The 26,410-nt window shown below is 41.3% G+C and overlaps 1 long non-coding RNA gene across 1 annotated transcript in view; it reads left to right on the forward strand.

Moving 5' to 3' along the window:
* The window catches only part of LOC142142750 (uncharacterized), a 411,021-nt gene that overhangs the window by 104,528 nt on the left and 280,083 nt on the right, over positions 1-26,410 (forward strand). The window lies entirely within an intron of this gene.

The following is a 26,410-nucleotide window of genomic DNA, read 5'->3' on the forward strand; positions in this document are numbered from 1 at the left end:
GACTGGGCACATTAAATATGTTGTGATGTTTTAAAAATGACTTTGATATGGTTGCCATATTCAATGTGGACCTGTATTTTAGCCTCAGATATTTCAAGGATTGGTCCGCAACTTATATTTTTATACTATTGAATATCAACTGAATCATTCTGAAATATTTGACATTTAAGAGAATTGAACTTTTGTGTTGGGTATAGTTGTATAGTCATAGGCATAAGCATATTTATTTTATTTACAATAAATTAACATATGAACTTACAATCTTGAAAGTTCCTATTTTACACATTGCCCACTTTAATCATTGTTTTAATAATATATTGATCTCTTCAGAAAACTTTAGAACATTGCGCATTTCAATTACTCATTAACAGAACATATTCATGTATTTTGAGGAGCATCATACAATCATGAACAGCCCCAAAATGTATTTATTTGTACCTCTTACATTCTAAAAATTGACAGTTCTGTTAAGTTTAAAATCTGTGCCATGAGTTTACTTACAGTGACCATCGATAAAAAGCTGTCTGGCTTACCAGAGTTTCTCAATCTTACATAACTTTGAAATAGTGGGGATGCTATAGAATAGTGTAGAATTCAGGGGTAGATTGGCTTGCAGTTTTCTAGGTAACAATAATGCTTGGTAGAGTTTAGTAGATTAATAACATGGCCTGTGATGTCACCACAAGCATTTAAAAGCGATGTTTTACTATTTGTGCTTTTTAACTCGTGTTAGCAGCAATTTTAACATTACAATTTTAATCTTGTGTTTGATTTACGAAGGGTGAGGAAAAACTCTTACTTTTAACTAACAAATACTGAAGTTGTGGTGTCAGACTCCACAGAATGTTCCTAGAATGTTGTGACACAAAATTAAGTTTTTTAACATGACATTATTTTATGATAAAATTAAAACAACTAAAATATCCTGTTTGCATAAGTATTGAATCACTACACTTTTAGCATTTAGAAAAATCACCCTTTACTGCAATAAGAGCTTTAAAGATTTGGGGCTAGATTTACTAAGCTGCGGGTTTGAAAAAGTGGGGATGTTGCCTATAGCAACCAATCAGATTCTAGCTTTCATTTATTTAGTACTTTCCCCAAAATGACAGCTAGAATCTGATTGGTTGCTATAGGCTACATCCCAACTTTTTCAAACCTGCAGCTTAGTAAATCTAGCCATTGGGGTATGTATGTGCCAGCTTTGCACACTGTTTGGGAATGGGGTTTTGCCCATTCTTCAGCCGGATCTTCTCACCTCAATTTTCAAATATTTCCTCAGATTGACAATTGAATTGAGATCATGGCTTTCACTGGACCGTTGTAGGACATTAACCTTTCTATATCTTGAGGCACTCTAATGTTAGTTTGACCGTGTGTTTAGGATGATTATCCTGCTGAAAGTGCGGAAGCTGTCTCAAACCATCTGCCTAGAAAAAGTTGTTCCTCAAAACTGAAACGAGAAGAAGACTTGTAAGAGAAGCTACAGAGAGGACAACCACTACTTGGAAGGAGACACAAATTACAGTAGATGAGACTGGAGTAAAGAATCAGCTAACAATATCACAATCTCTGCATAACACTGGCTGGTATGGGGAGTGCAGCACACAAGAAACATTTACTCTAAATGAACCATGTAAAAACATGTCTGGAATTTAAACATGTCTGGAATTTGCCAAGAAGCATGGGAGCAAATCAGCTGTGATGTTTTGTGAACAACAAGGTGGCGCTTTTTGGCCAAAGTTCAAAGCAATATGTGTGTCACAAATCTAACACTCCCAATATCTCAGAAAACACCATATCTACAGTGAGATGTGGCGATGGTGCATTATGTGATTTTCATCAGCAGAGAATGGGCAGCTTGTTAAAACAGAAAAAAGAACGGATGTTGCATAATACAGGAAATACTGCAGGAGAACCAGTTTCAGTCTGCTAAAAACTGACGTTTGACGAAAGTACGTAATTTAGCAAGTCAATGACTCCAGCTACAAAGCCAAACTAACATTGCAGTGGCTCAAAAACATAGAGGTAAATAGCCCTGGCAAAGCACTAATTTCAATCAAATTGAAAGTGTGTGCCGCTCTTTAAACATGAACAACCTGGAGTAAATTTGTTTGGATGAATGAACCAAAATTGCTCAAATACAGTGTGCAAAGCTGGTGCCCCCAAAAACCTTCAGAATATTGTAGAGCCACCTTCCTTTTGCAGCAATAAAAGTTTTAAGTGTGGGGATAGAATACTTACGTATTTGTTTTTTAAGATTTTTTTAAGATTTTTTTATAACACAAAACATTGTCAAATTAAAATATAATTTTTAGTTTTAGTGCTTTGAAATAAAATATAATAACACCTGGAACAACATTTCAGTGGAGGATTTGTTATTCAGTATAATGAGAGAGTTGGTTAAGGATATGAATACATTTGCAAAGTATTGTAACGTATTCTACACTCTCTGGGGGGGGATTCAGTTCACCCGCAACTAACGCGCAATTAAAGCTAATAACGTTAATACGGGAATTTTAAACCTGCTTTCTGCGGAGCCGCTACCACTACATTCCTAGGAATTTTGATTCTGTTCATAATCTAGAGGTCTCCCCTGTGTAACCGACAGATGTCTTTTATTATGACAAAGTCTTCACAATTTCCTTCACTTGCTTAGAAAGCTTCTGGCAGAAAAGAATTAGCTACCACTATATTTTTTCCCCTCCCCATACTCCTTAGGGAGTATTACTGTAGAGATTGAATTGTGTCCCTATACGTACCTATTGGCCAAATCCAGCACAGGCTGAGATATGAAGTAGCAGGGGATAATATAGGAGGTTCATCTCTCTCTTCTGCCTAGTAATGGTGGAATGGATGCACACATTGCTTCATTTTATTGGCTATATGAAGTAGCACACTGTAGAACTATATTATACTATAGTATGCTATCACATACAGTACAAAATAACATAAGGGACATCTAGATAGCACCAAGGTCTGTCAAATGTTTGTCTGTTGGAAGCCTGCTGCTCTCTTCCATTATTACACATTACCACCATCACTGGATATGAGGGATATATACCTCCACGCTGGAACGCTGGGAGATTAACAGCAACTATGCACTAGAAAGCAGGAGTGAGTGGATGCGTTCTGCCAGGTTTGAAGGTGACGGGAGGTTCCAATGGGGCAGCTTCACAACACTAGACAGCCTTCTGGTGGAGAGACCATGCCCCCACCATTATGTCATCATGCCCCCATGCTGGGTACTAAAATGTTGGCAGGTTTGAACAACAACAATATCTAAAGAGGATGGAAAAACATAGCTTTAAATAGGAGTTTACATTTCTAAGTATTATTGGTGTATTGTTGCTGTGTGTGTATTTTGTGACAAATGGAGTCCTAGAGTCTCTATTTATGTCACAACACATGATGCCCCGCTACAGTGTGCCCTATTTATAATCTAACTTGGTATAATGTTTGTATATTTGTTTTTAAGTCCACAGAACAAAAAGCTCTTTTTGCGGGAGGGGCTCTATTTCAAGACTCTGCAATAAGTGAGCAATAGGATTTTTCATAAAAGTCATTGTGGAGTGAATATTTCCAAGTGTCTGACCTGCCCCGATGGTATCTCTACAATAACAAGATAATTATACAATGCTATATTTTTGTAAACTGAGCTTACAATCTATATAGTACATTTAAGGATATGTAGAGTCTGATTCGGTACTAAAAATGGTTTAAAAAAGTTCTAAAGTGCACTTGAATGGTTTGTTGATTGGAGATAAATGTAATTCTCTATCTCAGATAAATCACCAAACACTAAGCAGCTGCTGATAATTTGGTGTGAGTAATTGTAGAGCCAATAAGTTGAAGGAGTACTTATTAAAAGAAGCTGCTTTTCTATCTGCCTGCAAGTCCAATTTAGTAATGTACTCTCCATGTGGGCTGATCGTCTGATGCTGGGTAAATTATGCACCTGATTTAAAAACACTCCATCCATAAGAGCTCCTATTTTGCTCATCCATAAATTTTTGACTTTCTTCATTACTAGCTATTTGCAGCAGCTTATAGCACAATATGTATGAAATTAGCCATGGAGAACATCTTAGGCAGGCACCCTGCTGACTTCAAACATGCACTTAATGTGTAATGCGTTTCGTGAGGATGTTGAACATCCTCCGTATGAAGGGTTACTCAGATGATTTTAAGGGAATACCCCCACGCCATACTTTTTTTTTCACTGACATCCCATTTAAACTATAATTTGCTCACTTCAAAATGTGTTGCTGTGCTGAAAATCTAGTTGCCATTGTGAAGGCATTTTATTATGTAGAGGAATTGATTTAGTTGCTTATATTTCAGCAATGAGACAGGGAGGACATTCCCTCTTCTAGAAAGCAGAAAATGCCCTGATAAAGGAATGTGTACCATATGGGCACGAGCCTGCCCTAGGGAATTATACATTTATCTTCTAAATGTTTTAACTTTTTCATTCTCTGAAATTGTAGGCTTACAGCTATTAAAGTATTGAGGAAGTCGGAATCCTAGACAGCTTCAACTATCTTTTATCTTACTGTAAATTCCTTAAGAAATAAGCTGTCTATTTTGGGGAGTGGATTTTTCATTATTTAGCAGCCTGAATGATTTGATGCTTTACACCTCACCTCCTTTGTATTGTTCTCTGTTTCATAAAAATAAGGTGATGTTGTTTGTAATTACACTTACAGTCTTACAATCCTTATTGCAACATTACCATGTTTGGAGGCTAATTGTAGCAGAAATAGTGAATAACAATAAATAGAAAAATAAGAAAAAAAAAAAGAATCCTTTAGGTTCCTTACCCACAGTTATAAAAAAAAATGTTTTTATTAGATGTTATTCTAATACTAATAAAAACAGGTAAAAAGGCATAGAGCCTATTGGTTTCAATGAACCAGAGCCGTAACTTAGAATTCTAGCGCTTGGGGCGAGATAGACAAACGCCACCCCCGTAGCCCTCAATTTTAGCCAAATGAACCTAAAATATTCCTAAACTGTGCCCCCCTTCAGCGTTGCACCCTGGGCAGTTGCCCCTATCGCACAGCCCTAGTTACGGCCCTGCAATGAACCCACAACCACTTGCTCTTGCGCCTATGGGCAGGGGCTGAGTCAGCATAATGACATCTTTTGGCTGTTGCCTACACTACTTACTCATGTTCACTGCAAATGAATGAAAGCGGGTCAATGGAGTGTCCTCTATTGACCCCTCTCCAACAAAAGCGCTGGTTAATACCACATTTCAATAGCGTTTTCCTAATGCCAGTGGGTAAATGGCCATCCACAAAAGGTTGAAGTGGCAATGTTTTAAAAAAAGATGTAGCATAACACCAGTTATTACATTTTGTGCTTGCTTTTATCGTATTTTGTGTTAGGTGTCATAAGCACCCATTGTTTTTGCTGGACCGACTTTTATATTCTAACAGAAGAGGTCGCACTCATTTTCCTGATATGAATAATGACTATATAGTAGTTGGTATCACAAGCCAGTAATACATTTCATAATAAAAGGTGGTATTGTAATAAAAAAAAAATATTAACATCCTTTTATATTATTGTAACTTTTTTTTCCTCCACAAAATGCAAGTTGTCAGCTGCCCCTTAAGAGATCTTTTCATTCCTGTCTAGAGTTGTCTTCCTTCTTTAGGTTTGCTCATCCTTTTTCCTTTCTTCGTTTTTTTATCTGTTTCTGCTCATGTAATTCTCCATGTGTTTTTCTCTCAATGCGGAGGGCAGCCATAGAGGTGCAATAGAAAATTGCCATCTGTGTGTGTCTCTGAATAGTGACTGATCACTCTTTTCAGAAACACCTGCTGACAATCCATGGATAGCTTTATAATCAGCTTGATAAAGCAGTTACTTTCTTGTCTTGCTGCCCAAGATGTTCCCTGGCTGAGGTGCAATGAAATGAAATGAAAAAGATCAATCCATTTTTCCAAAACTGTTCTTTTTTTTTTTTTTAATGTTCAGGAAAAACATGACCTTAACCTTGCGTGAAAAAGAAAAACTGCAAGGCTGTACATTTTAGGTGCACATTAATTATCTCTCTTTATCTATATTACATGTACTATGCTGAACAGGGTAAAACATTTGGAGTCTAAGCATCAACTGTGTATTATATATTAGAAAATATATGTAAAAATGTCTGTAAATAATATCCATATAAATTGAGAGTTTTGGTATCATTGATTATAATTGCAGAGTCTATGTCATTACTTTAGTGTTCATTCGGGAAAACTTGTGAATTATATGGAATAATGTACCCCCTCCTGTAAATTATCAAGTATATTAAAAGCCCCCTTGGAATTTTGTGATTTGCATAAAAGCCCTCAACCTATGGCCTTGTGCCTTTATATAGTCACGGCACATGTCAGTGACTTCTATTATTCCTATTTACAGTGGGTGGAGGATTAATCCATATATCAGATAATTCACCATTTAATGCTCCCTTCTCCTTTCATGTATTTTCTCTTTCATACCTTAAAACCATTTTTTCAATCACCTTATCCACTTTCATGAAGATGTTAGAGAAACACTGTGCTAAGTAATCTTAAGGCTATGCAAATCTTGGTCAATTTGAACATCATTACAGTGGAGCTATGTATATCTAGTAGCTTATTAGTAGCGTACAGTAGCTGTGTTATTTCTGTCAAAATACAAGTCTTGTGCACAATCAGGGTTATATGTACTTCAGGCAAAAGAGTATAATACAGTATGTAAATATCACTTTAAAATATGTAACATTTATTCAGTGAAATATGCTGCTGTATGAGGTTGAAAGTATTGTTATGCTGTTAGTGATACCACTTTGGTTCAGAAGCACAATACTAACACGCTGTAGTATAAAGTAGTCTCTTTTAATCCAGGAATATAAAGGTCAGCCTGCAATAGGCATAATACTCCAACAAGCAGGAGCAGAACAGTGTATGATTGGGCCCCATAGCAAAATCTGATGATGCCATTCCCGCTTCTGCTGTTTTGGAGCAGAACAGGGGCCCCTAGGGGAAGCAGTGGCCTTGTAGTGGGGGGCTTCATCTCTGGGTTCAGAAGCTTCCACACTCCCTGCACCCACTATAGTTCCACCCCTGCCAGCAAGGGTAAATCAGAATATAGGGTCCCTCTTACTAAGCTGCAAATCTCTCACATAAAAACCTATTTGTCCCTGCTACGGACATTTCATTTCAGCTCCCTGTTCACTAGAGTGCGAAGACCAGCAATAGTATCTATAGCTGCATCTATTATGCTTTATATGGTATGCTTTGTGAGTTATATAGCAATCTTTATTGGTTTGAAAATTTGGTCTGTGATCAAACCCAAGAAAGAGAATGGTCTGATCTCAGACATCTACAAGTCAATACAAGATTGCCTGCACAAATTACCTATCCATTAAGTATGCTTATCCATACTTGCCTACTTTCTAAATGTGATTCCCGGGAGGTCCGGGGGCAGGTGAGCGTGTGTGGGGGTGTGGTCCTGAGATTTGCATCACTAAACCCCACCCCCTAAGCTGTCGTGACACTTTTGCTCTATACCAGCAGGGATCCGGGAGGTTGCTCTGCTTTCCCGGGAGTACGGGAGGACTCCCAGAAATTCTGGAGTCTCCAGAACATTCTGGGAGAGTAGGCAACTATGTGCTTATCTCTTGCTTATTATATTGCATCCACATTCTGGTTTGCTTAGGATTGAACTGTGAGTGCATTGCATATTGAACTTGGTTGAAATGAAATAGTCCCTAGTGCTGGTATTAGGGGCAGGATCACTTCTGTACTAGTGCAAATAGAGAAAAATACCAACCGCACAGGATAATGTGTTTTTTAGTTCAATATTAATTTAGCTGGAGCCCTTAGCCCTTATTTTCTTATTTTATATGTATTCCATTCATAAAAATAGTGTAATTTGGGATGCTACCACTCATAACCCAACTTAATAGACATATTAGGTATACCACAAAACAGTTATTTTTATTGGTATACTTTAAAACCATTACCAATTTTAAATTGTCTCTATTAAATTATGGTAACAGTGTGCAAGATAGAAAATAGTGAATTTGATGGTTTAAATAAAATACAGTGTGACTACTGTAATCATCTACTGTTACATAAACTTGCAATATTATCTTATTTCTTTATGTAAGCCCTCTATTTATAGGACTAGCAACATTGACCTGTTAGAGATCCTTTATAGAGATGTTCGACCTATACTTTTATATGTAAAACACAGTAGGCATATAGTGTTTAATTTGCATCATGGAATCACGGATCAAACTTGTGTTTTGTAAGCATTTTATATGAACTCATATTATTATGTATTCTTTATAATTCTACCCAAGGCAGAGCCGTAACTTAGAATTCTAGCGCCTGGGGCGAGAAAGACAAATCCCGCCCCCTAACCCTCAATGTTAACAAAATTAACCTAAAATATTCCTAAACTGCGCCCCCTTCAGCATTGCGCCCTGGGCGGTCGCCCCTATCGCCCAGCCCTAGTTATGGCCCTGACCCAAGGTAATGATTATTTCGGTAGATAGCATATATACTTAGCTGCAATCAAGCTGCAGTGGATCCTTATCATCTGTCCCTATAAATTGTTAATTTGCAAACAAGCATTTGAACCACTATTGCTAAAATATAGTTCATATATGCACCTATTACCAGGGTTAGAATGCTTGTACATCAATAGTTTGACATATAACATAGGAACTCAAATATTCATAGTTCCCTTGTAGTAGTATAAATGTGTCAAACAATAGGTTGTGAGTGTGTTATAGATGCTCTTGAGATTAGCTCACAATTCTGAATATGCGATCATACTAATTTTGCAAATACCAATTCACATAGTCGATATGGATGAGTAGATTTAGAAAATAATTTTCATTATGGGCTAAATTTTAATTATTTGATAGCAACAGTGACGCCACTGTTGCTATCAAATAATTAAAATTGTATTCACAATTGTCTGTCTTGCACACTTTCTCTACTATAATTTTATAGAGAATTTTAATTTGGAACGTTACCACGGGTAATGGTTTTAGAGCATACCAATAAAAATTCAAGTTTTAGAAATATTCCCCTTGTGCACCACAATAGTATAACCACAACTTTATTTTCGGTATAACTATCATATCTGTACTAGCAAGCTGGCAAAAGACAGGGTGCTGGGTTTGACTGTGAGCAGCACTACTCTATTTCTTGATTTTACAATAAAAGTGTTTTGAAATTTGTTGAATGTGAAGGCTATGGTGTGAGGGGCAGTGCAATATTTGTAATAGCAAGTGACCAAAAGACAGACAAGATGCTTTGTATTCCTTGGTTTTAAAATCCAAGTGTTTGAATAGAAGGCTATTGTGTGAGGCGCATTATCATATCTGTACTAGCAAGCGGGCAAAAAAACAGGGTGCTGTGTTTGATAGCACAACCCACAAAACAATGAAACATTTTTTTAATGAAGCAATTGTATTAATTTAAATTATATTGTGGAGCAGTGTCTGAATTGCAAGGTAACCGTCCCTCCTTTCCTTATCTCATTGAGGGCATTCACTTGGTGTGGTAGCAGCTACAAGTAGCTCCAACTTCAAGTAGCTTTACTCCTTTTGTAAATCATGGATCAGTATATAGATTGGGAGCATCTTAGTACTAGTACTGGCAGTAGTATTACTTTTTCAACCTCTACTAGTAAAAAGGTCATGTGGGAAGAATGTGTAAGAAAGGCGCTTCAAATCCAAACAAAGTTTCTTAATCTCAACGATAACATGTATTAAGGGAAAACTTACTGATGAATGTGGTTGTGTAAAAAAGGGAACATTGTTAACATTCCATACACCACCTGCTATGGTAAGACAAGGCTCAGACCATGTCCACGTTTTGCTAGTAGGGGTCCTGCTACTGCTCTCACATGTACTTGAATGTCTATTGCAAAAGCGAGTGCCCAACAAAGTGATTCACATTCTGTAACTTTCCATGTATCAAATTCTTGCTCTGAGTAAGTCCGTCACCTCTAAAACAGCCACTTTAGCGCAGCATGAAAAGAACATTGAGGCTGTCGAACACTGAGGCTGAAGAACAAGTTGGGAATTCCCAAAATCCCGAGGAGAGTCTAAGCGTAGCCATTAATGCTATATGTGAGTCTGACATTTCAGATCCTGACACTGTAACTAAAGTAGAGATGGTCACTGAACCCCGTGTTTTGGTTTTGGTTTTGGATCTGGATTACCTTTGTGTTTTGGTTTTGGTTTTGGTTTTGGCAAAACCGCCCTTGAATGTTTTGGTTTTGTTTTGTTATTTTTGTAAAAAATAGTATTTTTTGGTCTAAAATAACCTAATTTAGTGCTCCCCAAGTTTCTTGGATAAGTGAGGTAATTCTAAAGCTAATAAATTATGAAAAAAACAGTTTAATCCCTGGTAGGCCGTCCTTAATTCTAACACTTGCCTGCAAATTATACAAACAAACCTGGTTGTCTTCCCCTCCATCTTTGACTATTGGCAATGTAGCCATCGTCTTTGGGTGTATATTACACCCTCTACTTGTAGTTAAATAGAAAAAATCAGCCTGCATTGACTGTACGTTAAATAGAAATGGACAAAGGCAATTTGGTGGCAGTCTGTATCAGACCCCCTCTCCACTAGTAGTAAAATAAAAAAAATTCATCCGTTATAGACTGTAGAATATAAATAGAAATGGACAAAGGCAGTTTGGTGTCTGGCTGTGTATGACACCCTACCCTTATCGTGAAATTGACAAAACGGCAGCCTTTCAAGACTATACGTGATATAGAAATGCCCCAAGTCCCTTTCCTGTTTGGGGGTAGATTGCACCCTACACTTATACTTATTTTTTTTGGGGTGTGTTTTTTTCCCTGGTTTAAAAAGACTATGTACTTTTACATAGACCTTTACCAGATGACGTACTGGGAACACTACCATTAGGACTGGTGCCAGCACCTGCTTGCTGTTCCTGCTCATATGTGGACTGCTTTGAATCCATTTAAATGAGCTCAAAGCACTTGTAGTGTAAAATATTAAATAGATAGTGCTGCTAGATAAGACTTTCAACACCAGAAAAATTGTAGTTTCATACTGGGGAACATGGGACACCCCAAGGCACTTGTAGTGAAAAATATTCAATAGATAGTGCTGCTAGATAAGACTTTCTGCCGCCAGAAAATAGTTTCTGTAGGAGGAAATATGACACCCCAAACAGTTGGTAATGTTTGCAAAAATGCCTCTATCCTCCTCTCTTACTGCTATAACAATTGCTAGAATAATTGCTAGAAGAATTGCAATACGAATTGCAAGAATAATTGCTCTTTCCCTGCTCTAATGTTCCCTGCTCTAATGGTGCCTACGACCTAACCCTGCTCTCTTCCTCTGTCAAATGGCGATGGATTGCTGTGGAGGCGGGTATTTATGGATTTCAAATATCGCGACAACCGAGCTCCGAGATCCGACGAAGTCACAATGACGTTTTGCCTCAATTTCTAAACCGAATTAGCGCTCGGCTTGGCTCGGTACTCGGATAGGTGAAGTTCGGGCGGGTTCGGATCTTGGGGAACCGAGCCCGCCCATCTCTAAACTAAAGAGCAGCGTTCTTCCAAAATTTTCAACCATTTGGATATGTGAGGATGAGTTGTAATGATGATGATTTAGACATAGAAATTGAGGGTGCTACTTCGGAAATTGCTAATGTGCAACATGATGGGGGGTGTAATTGTGGATCCGACAATGATGAATGTGTTGAACAAGATAATGAGAATGATGTTGATTGTGTCCAGGTAAGGCAGCCATAGTAGTACCACCTTATGCCTATTATGGGCCTGATTCATTAAGGAAAGGAAAGCAAGAAAAAGGAGTACGTTTGCACCTTGGCAAAGCCATGTTGCATTAGAGGGGGATGTAAATTAAAAATGTGATGGCAGATTTTTAGTTGAGGTAGGGTCTGTTCTAGATCAGCTTTATATTTCAGTGTAAAAATTAAGTATTTGTGTACTATATGTAAAAACAGCCAGTATTTAACTTATGTACAAAAAAACTAATTTGCATGCCTTGCATTGTAACATGGTTTGTCCAGGAGATAATTTGCCTTATGTTCCTTAATGAATCAGGCCCTATAAGCATATTTTAATGCCTGGCCAAAAAGGATTTTGACCATCTACACATCCCCTCCCTGTTACACCATTTGTAGCAAGTTCATTCAAGTGGTTTATCAAAAGAAGGTGTATAGTGACAAGCAATCCAGCAGCAGGTACCAGCAGAATGGATAGATACCAAACGCAATCTTCATCAACACCTTTATCATCAACCTTCTCATTATTAGTACATAGCCAAGTATCCAATTTGCAAATGCAAACTGGCTCCCCTAATGCAATCCATGATTCCCAAGAAGAATCCTTGTATGCTAGGGCTGCTGCTGCTGGAGGTGAAACTTCCATACAAAAGGGGGACCCTGAAGACTAAGCACAGTATTAAACAATTGTAATTGAAAGAATTGTTTTGAAGAGGAACCAAGTATGACAGCCAGCTGCCTGTTGCACAGCGGATCACTTAAGCCATGAGGGATATATTGGCATTGGATGTGCATCCAATTATCGTCATCAATGCATCAAGTTTTAGATGATTAGTTGAGGTCATGTGTCCATGCTACCAAATTCCATCTTGATTCCATTTCTCCCAAACAACAATTCCTTAGCTGTGCCAGGAGGTTAAACACAAAGTCATTCAGTCTCTAGAAAATGCCATTATACTGACTATCCACTGAACTACAGATATGAGGACTAGTCAAATAAGAGATGATATGATCATGACTGCCCATTGGGTAGGTATATAGACTTCAGCAGCAGTCCCTGTAGCATCATCATCATCATCCGTATCCTTTCTACATAGTAATGCTAGCACACAATGCCAGGTCATTCACAGACAAGCTACTCTCTGTATTGCTGGCTTCACTAAGGAACATACTGGGGTGTTGGAAAAACTCAGGAATGTCATAGCAAAATGGTTCAACTTGGGATTCCTCATTGCTGATAACGGAGCAAACATTGTGTGTGCATTAGATTGGGGTGAATTTTAACACGTACCATGCTTTGCACACCAGTGGCGGATCCAGGGGGAGGGCGATCGGGGCACCCGCTGACAGGTTGGAAACAGTGAGACTTCTTGCAGTGTGAGATTATTATTATTATTATTATTATCATTTATTTGCTAGGCGCCACAAGGTTTCCGCAGCGCCTCACATAGTACAAACAGTAGACTATACAGGGTATAACAGTACAGAACAATAAACAATCAGAGCAGCCAGGCAGCACATTGTCACTGCCGAGCGGACCTGCACATATTGTGCAGCCGCCGGCAGCCTTGAAGTCAAAAAGGGGGCGGGGCCTAAATCCCCCCCCCCCCCCTAAATCGCCCCGGGTAGAATACTTTTCTAGATCCGCCCCTGTTGCACACACAATAAACTTTGTGGTGCAGAATTTCTTAAAAATGAGAGATCGGTGCTGGAGATGCTATCTTTGCTCATAAAATTTCTGGACATTTTCGGCATTCATCAACTGCATGTAGAACATTGCAGCAGCTGCAAAAAAATTATCATCTTCCATGCCACCAACTGACGCAAGAGGTAGTAACAAGGTGGAATTCCACACATTATATGCTTCAGCAAGTAGAGGAACAGCAACAAACGATCAAGAACTACACATCAAGCAATGAGATAGTGAGTGGGGGGACATGTTACCTTACTCCAGCACAATTGAGAGCCCTTTCAGTTTTATGGAAGCTAGTGAAACCACTGGAAATTGTAACAAATCAAGTGCATTCTAACACTGCCAGCCTGAGTTATGTCACATCCCTAATAAAACTACTGAGAATGCAGTTAGAGAAGCTGAAGAAGGAGATAAAAGTAAGCTATTCTGCTAAGAATGTTGGCCTTCTAAATCAAGTTCTTTATTTGCTTTGCCAGGACTCAAGGATTTGCAGCATCTTGAAATTGGATCACTACATTTTGGCAACAAAACCTTGATCTTAGGTTTAAGTCATATGTAATGTCTTTCTTTCCAACTGACACAAGTCCTCACAGAAGCAAATCCGTTCCTTGTGAGCAAGCTGTGGGCTCGAGTCTCACATGACACATGTCCTGCTTCGACTTCTCCTAAAAATGCCACTGGCAGAAAAAAACTTACCTATTCTATGAGTCACAGTGATAATGAGTCAACACAGCGCACCATTGAAGAACAACAAAATTAATTTGTTTGCTATACCACTCTATATACTAACCAAAGGTACTTGTTGCTTTGGAAACATCAGGTGGGAATGTTTTTGTCTCCTGAGGTTCATTCAGTTCCTAATTGTAGATTGTACAGGTAATGATTTTATTTGTCTAGTAATTCAGTCCCATGAAATGAGCTCTGTTTAATTCGAACGTTTTAGAATGTTCCGATTATTACTTCTGTCTACTGCTAACACTAGTTATATATGTGCATATATGAATTCAACTTGCTGATAGGAAAGAGAGATTTTTAAATAGTTCTTTTTTTCTAAGTTTATTTTTTTCTATTTTAATTCTTAAGACAATCAGTTCTCCCTGTAAGGAGGATTTATGCTATTACTAGAATTGGATTGGATTAAAATATTTCAGAGTTCCTTTTTTCCAGCACTGTTCATCTGTTTTTCTGTTAAAAGAAATACCCAAATATATTGACACCTCTACAACGTCTCAATCTTATACACCTTGTATTAGTAGAATGGTGGAGGATTACTTTAATTATTATGTACAAATTAGCATTTTAGACAGTCCCTTTGAATTCTGGGAGGACAAAAAGGCAATTTGGAGCCCCTTGTTCATTCTGGGCTTTGCCCACCTTAGTGTATCATCTTTTCTAAAATCTCTCTTTATTATGCTATACCTCTCCATGTCTCACATGCTGTATAAAATAGGACCATTTTTTTCTCAAACCATTTCCCTTCTTGGTGAAGCCCACCTTGGTGTATGTTCTATTCTAAGAGTGCTTTTTATTAGTACCACTGCTCTCCCTCTCAATGTCACACATGCTGTATAACACTCTGAACAAAATAATCTTAATTTTTCTTTCATCCATCTGGGGGACACTGCTAACCATGGGGTAGAGTAGGGTAGGGAGGAGTCTGGCACCCAAATAGTTAATCTTTTGCTGCTGACAGGCATATCCCCCGCCCCTTCCCCAAAGAACTCAGTTTGAAGTAGGTGCCCTAGGAGTATGGGCTGAAGTTTGGAGAGCTGCACAGTGAACTGAGTTGACTGGGTTTAGGCTTTTTTTGTTTTTAGCTGTTGACATAGTGCACGAGTGGCTCTGTGAGACAGAGCGCACTCGTGAGCAGAGAAGGACTGTACAGCGCGGGAGCCACGGCACCCGCTGACAGGTTGGAAACAGTGAGACTTCTTGCAGTGTGAGATTATTATTATTATTATTATTATTATTATTATCATTTATTTGTTAGGCGCCACAAGGTTTCCGCAGCGCCGCACATAGTACAAACAGTAGACTATACAGGGTATAACAGTACAGAACAATAAACAAAAGTACCAATACTTCAGAAACTCCAGGCAGGCAGATGCAATAGACACAGAGCAGATGAACGGGTAAGGAGACAGGAGGGAAGAGGGCCCTGCTCAAGCGAGCTTACATCCTAAGGGAGGGTTAAACAGACCAGGCACAAGAGGAGCCAGTTGAGGGAATGGGAGAGAGGGGAGAATGAGTGGAGGAGATGGGGGTTAAGTGGATGGTTGGTAGGCTTTGAGAAAGAGGTGAGTTTTGAGTGCACGTTTGAAGGAGCACAGAGCGGATGGAGCGAGGGAGGTCATTCCAGTGAAGGGGGGCTGCACGGGAAAAGTCCTGGATTCTGGAATGGGAAGAGGTGATCAGAGTGGAGGAGAGGCGGCGGTCATTGGCCGAGCGCAGGGAGCGGGTGGGAGTGTGAATGGAGAGGAGGTTAGAGATGTAAGGGGCAGTAGAGTGGGAGAGAGCCTTGTAAGTGGTGGTGAGGAGTTTGAAAAGAAATCTGTAGGGTAAGGGGAGCCAGTGTAGGGCAAAGCAGAGAGGGGAGGCAGAGGAGGAGCGGCATGAGAGGTAGATGAGTCTTGCGGCCGCATTGAGTATAGAGCGGAGGGGGGAGAGACGGGAGTGGGGGAGGCCGGTGAGGAGGAGGTTGCAGTAATCCAGGCGGGAGATGATGAGTGCGTGTATGATGGTTTTGGTGACCTCCTGAGAGAGAAAGGGACGGATGCGGGCGATGTTGCATAGTTGGAAGCGACAGGCTTTGGCAAGAGAATGAATGTGGGGGGCAAAAGAGAGAGAGGAGTCAAGAGTGACACCCAAGCAGCGGAGTTGGGTGACAGAGGAGATGGTAGTGTTGTTAACGACAATGGAGAGGTCATGGTGGGATGGGAGGCTGGGAGGAGGAAAGACAATGAGTTCAGTTTTGGAAATGTTGATTTTGAGAAAGCGCACCGACATCCAGGAGGAGATAATGAGAGGCAGTCAGATATCTGAGCGAGGAGGGTGGAGGAAAGATCAGGTGAAGAGATGTAAAGTTGAATGTCATCAGCATAAAGGTGATACTGAAGGCCAAAGGAGGAGATAAGAGCACCAAGGGAGGAAGTATAGAGCGAAAAGAGTAGAGGGCCGAGAACAGAGCCCTGTGGGACTCCACAGCGAGAGGGTAGGGGGAGGAGGAAGAACCAGACATGGATACAGAGAAGGAGCGGTTAGCGAGGTATGAGGTGAACCAGGCGTGGACAGAACCAGAGAGGCAGAGAGAGAGAGGAGTTTGCAGCAGGAAGGGGTGATCCTTGGTGTCAAAGGCTGCGGAAAGGTCAAGGAGGATGAGTAGGGAGAAATGACCCTTGGATTTGGCCGATAGGAGATCATTAGTAACCTTGGCCAGGGCAGTTTCGGTAGAGTGGAGGAGGCGGTAGCCGGATTGGAGAGGGTCAAGGAGGGAATTGTCCGAGAGGTGCCTGGTTAGGCGGCTGCAGACAATTCGCTCAAGTAATTTAGAGGGGAAGAAGAGAGATAGGGCGATAGTTGGCAAGAGATGTGGGGTCGAGATTGGGTTTCTTGAGGATAGGAGAGATGCGCTCTCACACTGCTAGCAGAGTGAGGCGCTGCCACAGGCAGTAAGCGCCGGTGCTCTTGCCGTCCCCGGGGCCATGGAATATACCAAGTCCCCTCCTCAAGGAAAGAGGGGAACAGAGGAGCGGATAGCAGCGATTCAACTCAAAGGAAGTGTGTGGAAATTGCTGTCAGTCTGCACAGGTAAAACAGAGAGAGCCAGGGAGGGGGAAGTTAGAAAACCCTCCCCCTCCCCGGCTGAGTGAGCAGGTGGAAGATTCCTTTTTGGCGCCAAATTATAAAGGAAGGAAGGACACAGCAGCCAGGGTATGGACGATCTTGTAAAAACAGTACGTCAGACCTTGGGGTTTATTGAAATAGAGGAGACGAGGTCCTTGTACCGGTCTCTCTTTAAGAAAGGCTTCTAAACAGGTGGTCAGGTTCCCTCCCTCAGCAGAGCTGAGAGAGATTGCAGATGCCTCTTGGAAGCATCCGGACAAGAGGTTCACTGTGCCTAGAAATTTTGGTTTATTATATCCTTTACAAGAGGAGGACATGACCAGATGGGAACAGGTGGCCTGAGTAGATGCACCTTTGGCGAGACTGGTTCGCTAGACCACGCTACCTGTACCAGGAACGGCAGCCTTACAGGATTCGACCGATCCTAAGTTGGAAACTTTTTTGAAATCGTTTTTTACGGCTGCTGGTACAAGCTTCAGACCGCCATTATCTTCGGCCTGGGTAGCAAGGGCTATGGAAGCCTGGGCTGGGCAGTTAGAGTCTGCATTACAGGATTCGGAACTGCTCCCCCCGGCCATGCACCTTAAGGAAGCGGCAGGATATATATATGAGACGGCTCAGAATTCAGCCTCCATATCATCTTCTATTTCTGCTACAGCAGTAGCAGCAAGAAGAACATTATGGTTAAGAGCCTGGGATGCAGATTTGGAGTCAAAAAGATCGTTAGAATCCATTCCGTATACTAGTGGGATGCTATTTGGTCCAGAGTTGGACTCCTGGATCTCACAGGCCTCGGGGGGGGGGGAGGGGGGGTAGGAGTACGTCCTTGTCTGTGAATGCTAGACCCAGAGTTCCAAGGTTTAGTTCTTTTAGACAGCCTTTTCGCGGTGGCACGTCTGGCAGAGGCCAGACAGTCAGGTCAAGGGCTGCTGGAGGTAGGAGACAGTCGCTTAGAGGAAGGTCATCCTTTTCCTCCACGGCAGCAAGGTCCTCTTCCGCCAAGCTGCCGGATAGACCGACAGCTTGACTACCGCCCTCCTCTGATAAGGAAGGGGGGAGTGGGAGGACGGCTGCTGGGGTTTGCCCAGCAGTGGACAGAGTCCTCAGCGGACAGGTGGGTTCAGGGGATCATGAGAAGGGGTTACATGATAGAGTTGGTGGAGCCTGCTCCACACAGGTTTTTTGTAACCAGTTTACCCCGCTGTCCTCAAAAAAGACAGGCAATGCATTCTTCTGTCGCTTTGCTTCTTTCAAAGAAGGTTATTGTACAGGTTCTGGAGTACCCAAGAAGGAAGGGGTTTTACTCAAACCTATTCTTGGTACAGAAACCAGATGGTTCATTCAGACCAGTGCTGAACCTCAAGCAGCTAAATCTGCATCTGAGAGTAGACTCTTTCAGGATGGATTCCCGAAGATCTGTCATAGATGGTGGCCTGGAGGCAGGCCAGTTCATGGCATCAATAGACATCAGAGATGCCTATCTTCATGTGCCGATCTGAGGGGGGCATCAGCCGCTTCTCAGATTCACGGTAGGCTCAGCTCACTATTAGTTCAGAGCTCTTCCGTTCGGGCTTGCCACAGCCCCAAGAGTATTCACAAAGATTATGGCAATTATGGCAGCACTCCTTCACTCCAAAGAGGTACAGATTGTACCTTATTTGGACGATCTTCTAATCAAGGCGTCAACGGTTCAGTTGTTGGAACAACATCTTCGCCTTACGGTGAGGGTGCTGGAACAGCACGGTTGGCTCCTGAATGGAATAAAGTCACAAATGACCCCTTGTCAGAGAATGACATTTTTGGGACTAATAATGGACACTGCAGACAGCTGAGTTTTTCTTCCAGAGGACAAGATAAGGTCCTTGATGGAGTGGACAGATAGGGTTCTGTCACACAGGAGGCTGTCAGTACTCATGTGTATGAAGCTGCTAGGAAAGATGGTGGCATCTTTCGAGATGCTGCCATACGGAAGGATCCACTCCAGATGTCTTCAATGGGACTTTCTGAGGAAGTGGTCGGGGTCCTTCCTCTGTTTGGATCGCCAGTGGATGAGGTTATCTCTAGAGACGAGAAAATCCCTCAGCTGGTTAAAGGACAACCTAATAAAGGGCAGATCCTTTGCCCTGTGGGCCTGGATCTTAGTATCCACAGACGCCAGTCTGAGTGGTTGGGGGGGCAGTGGTCCTTCACCTGAGGATGCAGGGTCTGTGGTCAGAGAGACAGTAGGTTCTACCCATAAATGTGCTGGAACTTATGGCCATCCTAAAAGCACTGCAGAGGGCTCAGGGTGTGTTACAGGGAAGGCCGGTTCGCATCCAGTCTGACAATGCCACGGCAGTGTCATACATAAACAGACAAGGGGGCACCAGGAGTGCAAGAGCGATGAGGATCACGTTTTAGATTTTTGCCTGGGCAGAAAGAAACGTGCCTGCGCTGTCATCGGTGTTTATCCCAGGGAAACAGAACGTACAAGCAGACTATCTAAGTCGGCACGAAATTCTACCAGGGGAGAGGGCTCTGCATCCGGAAGTATTCCAATTGCTGGTGGATAAATGGGGACTTCCGGATCGAGACCTGATGGCGTCAAGAGTCAACAGGAAAGTCCCAGAGTTTTGCGCAAGAACAAGGGACCCACTGATTGTGGCAGTGGACGTCCTAACAATGCCTTGGGTCTTCAGATTAGGATACCTGTTCCCCCCCCCCCCATATCAATGATTCCCAGGGTCCTTCGAAGGGTCAGGCAGGGAGATCGACCAGTCGTTCTGGTAGCTCCAGCCTGGCCACGAAGGGTATGGTTCCCAGAGATTCTTCTGGTAGCAGTAGGTCAAGGGGTTCGGTTGCCACTTCGAAGAGATCTGCTGACCCAGGGACCATTCTTACATCAGGGTCTAGACCAGCTGAATTTAATGGCATGGCTTTTGAATCCAGTCTGTGGAGAGCCAGAGGGTTCTCTGTGAGTGTAGTAGTCACTCTCCTAAGAGCCAGGAAGCCAGTTTCGGCTAGGATTTATCACCACATCTGGCATGTGTATATAACGTGGTGTAAAAAGAAATCTTACAATTCAAAATCCTTTTGTCTGCCTAGATTTCTAGCTTTTTTGCAGGGTGGCTTGGATGCGGGTCTCCGGTTGGGAACCTTAAAGGTTCAGGTGTCAGCATTGTCAGTGTATTTTCACAGACGGCTGGTGGAGATTCCGGATGTTAGAACTTTCTTGCAGGGAGTTCTTCTTATCCAGCCACCCTACGTGCATCCTATGGATCCTTGGGATCTTAATTTGGCCCTGGACATGTTGCAGGAGCCTCCATTTGAACCACTTCGCTCAGCGGAATTGCGGTTCTTGACTTGGAAGGCAGTTTTCCTGCTGGCTATTGCCTCAGCTAGGAAGGTCTCCGAGCTGGGGGCCTTATCTTATAAAGAACCTTATTTGGTCTTTCATGAGGATAGGGCAGTTTTAAGGACTATTCCATCCTTCCTCCCTAAGGTGGTGTCGGGTTTCCATATTAATCAGGAAATAGTAGTTCCGGTATTCAGAGAGGATCCTCAGGTTACTGGAACAAAAAGAAGTAAATGTTTAGATGTCGTTAGGGCGTTGCGGATATATGTTAAGAGAACTGCAAAGATACGTAAGACAGATTCTCTATTTGTGTTGTTTGATTTTGCTAGGCGAGGATGGCCTGCGTCTAAGCAATCAATTGCTAGGTGGCTTACCCTAACAATTAGGGAGGCTTATGTCCGTACTAGCGTCCTGTGCCGAAGCGTATTGTTGCCCATTCTACCCGTTCGGTTGGGGCGTCTTGGGCAGCGCGAAATGGTGCCCTTAGCGGACCAGCTATGCAGGGCAGCTACCTGGTCCTCGGTCCATACTTTCACAAAATTCTACCAATTTAATGTTTTTGCGTCTGAGGACGCCTCATTTGGCCGTAGTGCTCTACGTGCGGGGCGATCAGAGCGGTCCCACCCATCAGAGGGACTGCTTTAGTAAGTCCCCATGGTTAGCAGTGTCCCCCAGATGGATGAAAGAGAAAAGAGGATTTATACTTACGATAAATCAGTTTCTCTGATTCCATCTGGGGACACTGTGTTCCCCCCCCCCCCTCTTTTCTTTGTTTTGTGTGTGTTTGGTTGATTGGCCTATCTTCCTAGGGCTTTGTTAATCAAACTGAGTTCTGTGGGGAAGGGGCGGGGGGATATGCCTGTCAGCAGCAAAATATTAACTATTTGGGTGTCAGACTCCTCCCTATCCTACTCTACCCTATGGTTAGCAGTGTCCCCCAGATGGAATTAGAGAAACCAATTTATCGTAAGTATAAATCCTCTTTTCTAAAACCACCATCCTATCAACCAGTGCTCTTTCTGATGTTGTAAAGGTGTCCTTTGCTTTATTAAACTACCTTCCAATCTGCCACTACTGTGCCACTATGTTTCATAGGGATTGTATATTTTGTTAAACTGCAATGTGTCTCTCTGACGCTGCTCTGTGACTTTATTTAAGCCAGCTCGCTACAGCCTTTCGCCAATATTGCTGAAAATATTGACAGTTGTGAGATGGTCATTAGGTGTTAGACTGTAAATGAATATTAATGATTTTACCTGTTTTTCATCATTTTTATTGAAATCCAAATCCAAAATAAGCACACGAGGGTTGTTTTGCCAAAATAAAAACTAAAACAGGAAGATGGTTTTAGAACTAAGACAAAAATCAAAACAAGGGGTCTCGGCACATCTTTGATTAGAATTGTATGTGAGTGGGTAGAGCTCAATGCACAGGACTTCCCTCTATTTTCGTTTCCGCTGGACAACACTCTTTTTGACATAATTAATCAACACATCTTATTTTCCCATAATTCGAACTGTTGATGCACCCAAATCAACTGTTTGTGGTAATGGGCACACATGGGGTGCCTTTTGTAACTCTGAGTCACATGGGTGTTCGCTATTTCATTTCAAAATCATGGGAACCAGTACAATCTGGCATATCTATTACAATTAGGCAAACAGTTGGTTGCACCTCTTGTTCCAAAGAAATTCAACTAAAAATATTTCATTTAAAAACAAAACCATAAAATATAAGGGTAAGAGAGCTTCATCTGTAGTAAGTAAATGTCCATTATATTACACTAGTGGTCTGCTGCAGCCAGGTTCAGATTTAAAGCCCACTTATGACCGAGCTATGGGTGTAAAGTGTGCTCATACTGCATGCTGTTTTCATTTTTTTCATTATGTTATGCAGATTACATTTGGGCATTGCATTACTTTGTAATCAACAACACTGCAAAACGTTCCAAAAGTTTGCTGCCATCTCCCTTTTTCTGGCATCAATCATATCTTTCAGTTCACCTCCAGGTTATTAACCAGGGCTCATACAGTATGGTCACTTAGAGTATGAACATACTGGGAACCTATCTTTCTCATTTATAGAGCTTGGACTTCCTGCTGTCTGGACCAGGTCATTAGCTTCTTTACAGTATATGAAGAAATGAAGACTGTAAAGCCCACAGTAAGTCAATAATAAAAGACATGACCATAAAAAAATGTCCATCATTAAAACCTTTTATTGTGATTGATGAAATATGACCTCAAATGGTCACCACTAAACTATACAAAGCATACACCAAGCTTGTGGTTTGAGTCTAAGTAGAGTTTTAAATGACGTTTTTTAATCAATTTCTGAGACCCTATGTTCCCTTAAGGCTTCTATTATGTAATATAGATTGCTATTAAAAGATACTGGTATCAGTACATTTTTTTAAAGTTATTATTAAAAATTATTTTCAATGCTTGCCGGCATTGTTCTGTATTCTGGTTTTGATGGTGTCCAATGGTGAAGAGGGAATTATTTCATTTAGGATTCTTATTTTACATGATACTAGCATGTAATGTGATTCTTATATGTGCAAAATTACTTTTATGCATAGCATGGTTTATAACATCTGTCTATCAAATGTTCCATATTCACTTGTGTGTAATTTTTGGTTTTAAATTTGTCTTTGCACTATGAGTGACTGATAGAGTTTTAGCCAGCTACAATAATAAAGACTTAGTAATGGCCAAAAGTTCGGAGAATGACGCAAATATTGGTTTTCACAAAGATTGCTGCTTCAGGATTTTTAGACCTTTATGTCAGATGTTGCTATGGTATACTGAAGTAACATTACAAGCATTTCATAAGTGTCAAAGGCTTTTATTGACAATTACATTAAGTTTATGCAAAGAGTCAATATCTGCAGTGTAGACCCTTTCTTTTTGAAAACCTCTGCAATTCACCCTGGCATGCTGTCAATCAACTTCTGGGCCACATACTGACTGATAACCACCCATTCCTGTCTAATCAATGCTTAAAGTTTGTCAGAATTTGTGGGTTTTTGTTTCTCCACCTGCCTCTTGAGAATTTACCACAAGTTGTCAATGGGATTAAGGCAGTGATGGGCAAACTTTTTCAGGAGCGGGCCAAATAAAAAAGAAAAACTTTAGGCGGGCCAATATAATTTATTAAAAAACTCAAATATTGAAATATATAATACAAATTTTTTGATAGGGACGGGAGGGTGTTATATAGCAGTGTTACCTCTAGAAGTGCAGCGATCGTACAGACACAGCACTTATTTCAGCAGGTTGTTGCAGATCCGTCTTTCTGGTGAGCCACTAACTGACAACACAGAAGCCAATCGAAATCCATCTTAGTATATGGCCCAGCCCATCTCTTCTCACATGACTTTCAGCCATTAGGGGGCGGGCAGGTGTTTGAGTGATTGACATACGAAGTGTCCTTTTAGGAAGGAGGATGAAGTGTAATGGACAAAATAGCTGGGAAGGCATAAAAATGAAGGTTCTGACACAGGGTCAGCCCTTATAAATTTTATGCATATTTTAATGAATTTTTTTTAAATATTGGCGGGCCGGATAGAACCTCTAAGTGGGCCGGATCTGGCCCGCGGGCCGTAGTTTGCCCATCACTGGATTAAGGTCGGGGGAGCTTCCTGGCCATGGACCCAAAATTTTAATGTTTTGATCCCCGAGCCACTTAGCTATCACTTTTGCCTTATGGCAAGGTGCTCAATCATGTTGAAAAAGGCATTGTTTGTCGAAAAACTGTTTTTGGATGGTTGGGAGAAGGTGCTCTTGGAGGATGTTTTGGTGCCATTCTTTATTCATGGATGTGTTCTTAGGCAAAATTGTGAGTGAGCCCACTCCCTTGGCTGAGAAACAACCCCACACATGAATGGTCTCAGGATGCTTTACTGTTGGCATGACACAGGACTGTTGGTAGCGTTCACCTTTCTCTGGACAAGCATTTTTCCATATGCCCCAAACTATCTGAAAGGGGATTCATCAGAGAAAATGACTTTACCCCAGTCTTCAGTAATCCAATCCCTGTACCTTATGCAAAATATCAGTCAGTCCCTGATGTTTTTCTTGGAGAGATGTGGCTTCTTTGCTGGCCTTCTTGACACCAGGCCATCCTACAAAAGTTTTCGCCTCACTGTGTGTGTAGTTGCACTCACACCTGTTTGCTGTCATTCCTGAGCAAGCTCTGCACTGGTGGTGCCGTGATCCCGCAGATGAATCAACTTTAGGAGATTGGTCCTGGTGCCTGCTGGACATTCTTGGGCACCCTGAAGCCTTCTTCACAACTATTGAACCTCTCTCCTTGAAGTTCTTGATGATCCGATAAATGGCTGATTTAGGTGCAATCTTACTAGCAGCAATGTTCTTGTCTGTGAAGTCTTTTTTGTGCAAAGCACTGATGACTGCACATGTTTCCATGCACGTAACCATGGTTAACAGAGGAAGAACAATGATTTCAAGCACCACCCTCCTTTTAAAGCTTACAGTCTGTTATTCTAACTTGATCAGCATGACAAAGGGATCTCCAGCCTTGTCCTCGTCAACACTCTCATCTGTGTTAATGAGAGAATCACAGTCAGCTGGTCCTTTTGTGGCTGGGCTGAAATGCAGTGGAAATGTTGTTTTTGGGATAAAGTTCATTGACATGACAAAGAGGGACTTTTAAATTAATTGCAATTCATCTGATCACTCTTCATGACATTCTGGAGTATATGCAAATTGCCATCATAAAAACCGAGGCAGCAGACTTTGTGAAAAATAATATCAGAGTGGCACTACCATCATGCAAGGGCGATTGTTTATAATTTTAATAGGCCCCTCTCCAACCACTTCTCATCCACTTCAAATACACGGCCAGTGCCGCAGATCCACTTTACCAAGTAGTGCAGTGTGAGGAGGGACATACTTCCCGAATGTCCTTTCAGATTGGATAAAGTCCTGACTGAGCAGGACAGTCATCCAAAAATAATCCCATTAGAATCAGGACAGTTGGCAAACAGTCCCTCTCTCTCCTACCTTTTCTAGCAGTTTTCACTACATGCGGCTGCTGGTGTCATAAGCTCAGTTGCTTTTTGTCTGGATCCTGGAATTTTGGGGCTCTGCTTGGGAAAAAAGGACAGGTACATGAAATATGAAAAGTCTAGCAGTGAGTGAGCATTCTAGCCCACACTCCCGTCAAAACGCCCCAACATTACATCAATAGCACCCATTTTTAATAAATAGGACTCTACTTGAAACCAGACCTGACATTAAATTGATATCATTCTCCTGTAATAAATAGACATATTTCCCCCCAACCAGCCCTAATATTAAATAAACATTAAATACAATTTTAAAAAATAATTAAGAAATAAAACTTACCCCCACTATAATAATAAATAAACCTATCCACCCAACTAAAAAAGTCCAGATATTAATTAATTAGTATTCACATTTTACAAATAGCCCTCTTATACCCCGAACTCAGCTCCACATTCAATAATAGCTTTTAAACCAGCCCACCTAAATTAAGTCCCATTATACAACCTTAAATTAATAGGGACTGCAATAAGCCCACTATTAAATGAAATAGTCTTCACCATCAAATCACTTCCCTCCACCAATACACTAATATTGCTCATATTATAATAAATTAGCCCCCACCATCACCGTTACATGTATAGCCCATACTCTATCCACAATACATTAAAATCACTCTCTCCCCCACATTTCCATTCTTACATTTGGCGCTGTAAC

The sequence above is a fragment of the Mixophyes fleayi genome, chromosome 3 (genome assembly GCF_038048845.1).
Source record: "Mixophyes fleayi isolate aMixFle1 chromosome 3, aMixFle1.hap1, whole genome shotgun sequence".
NCBI classification, from domain to species: Eukaryota; Metazoa; Chordata; class Amphibia; order Anura; family Limnodynastidae; genus Mixophyes; species Mixophyes fleayi.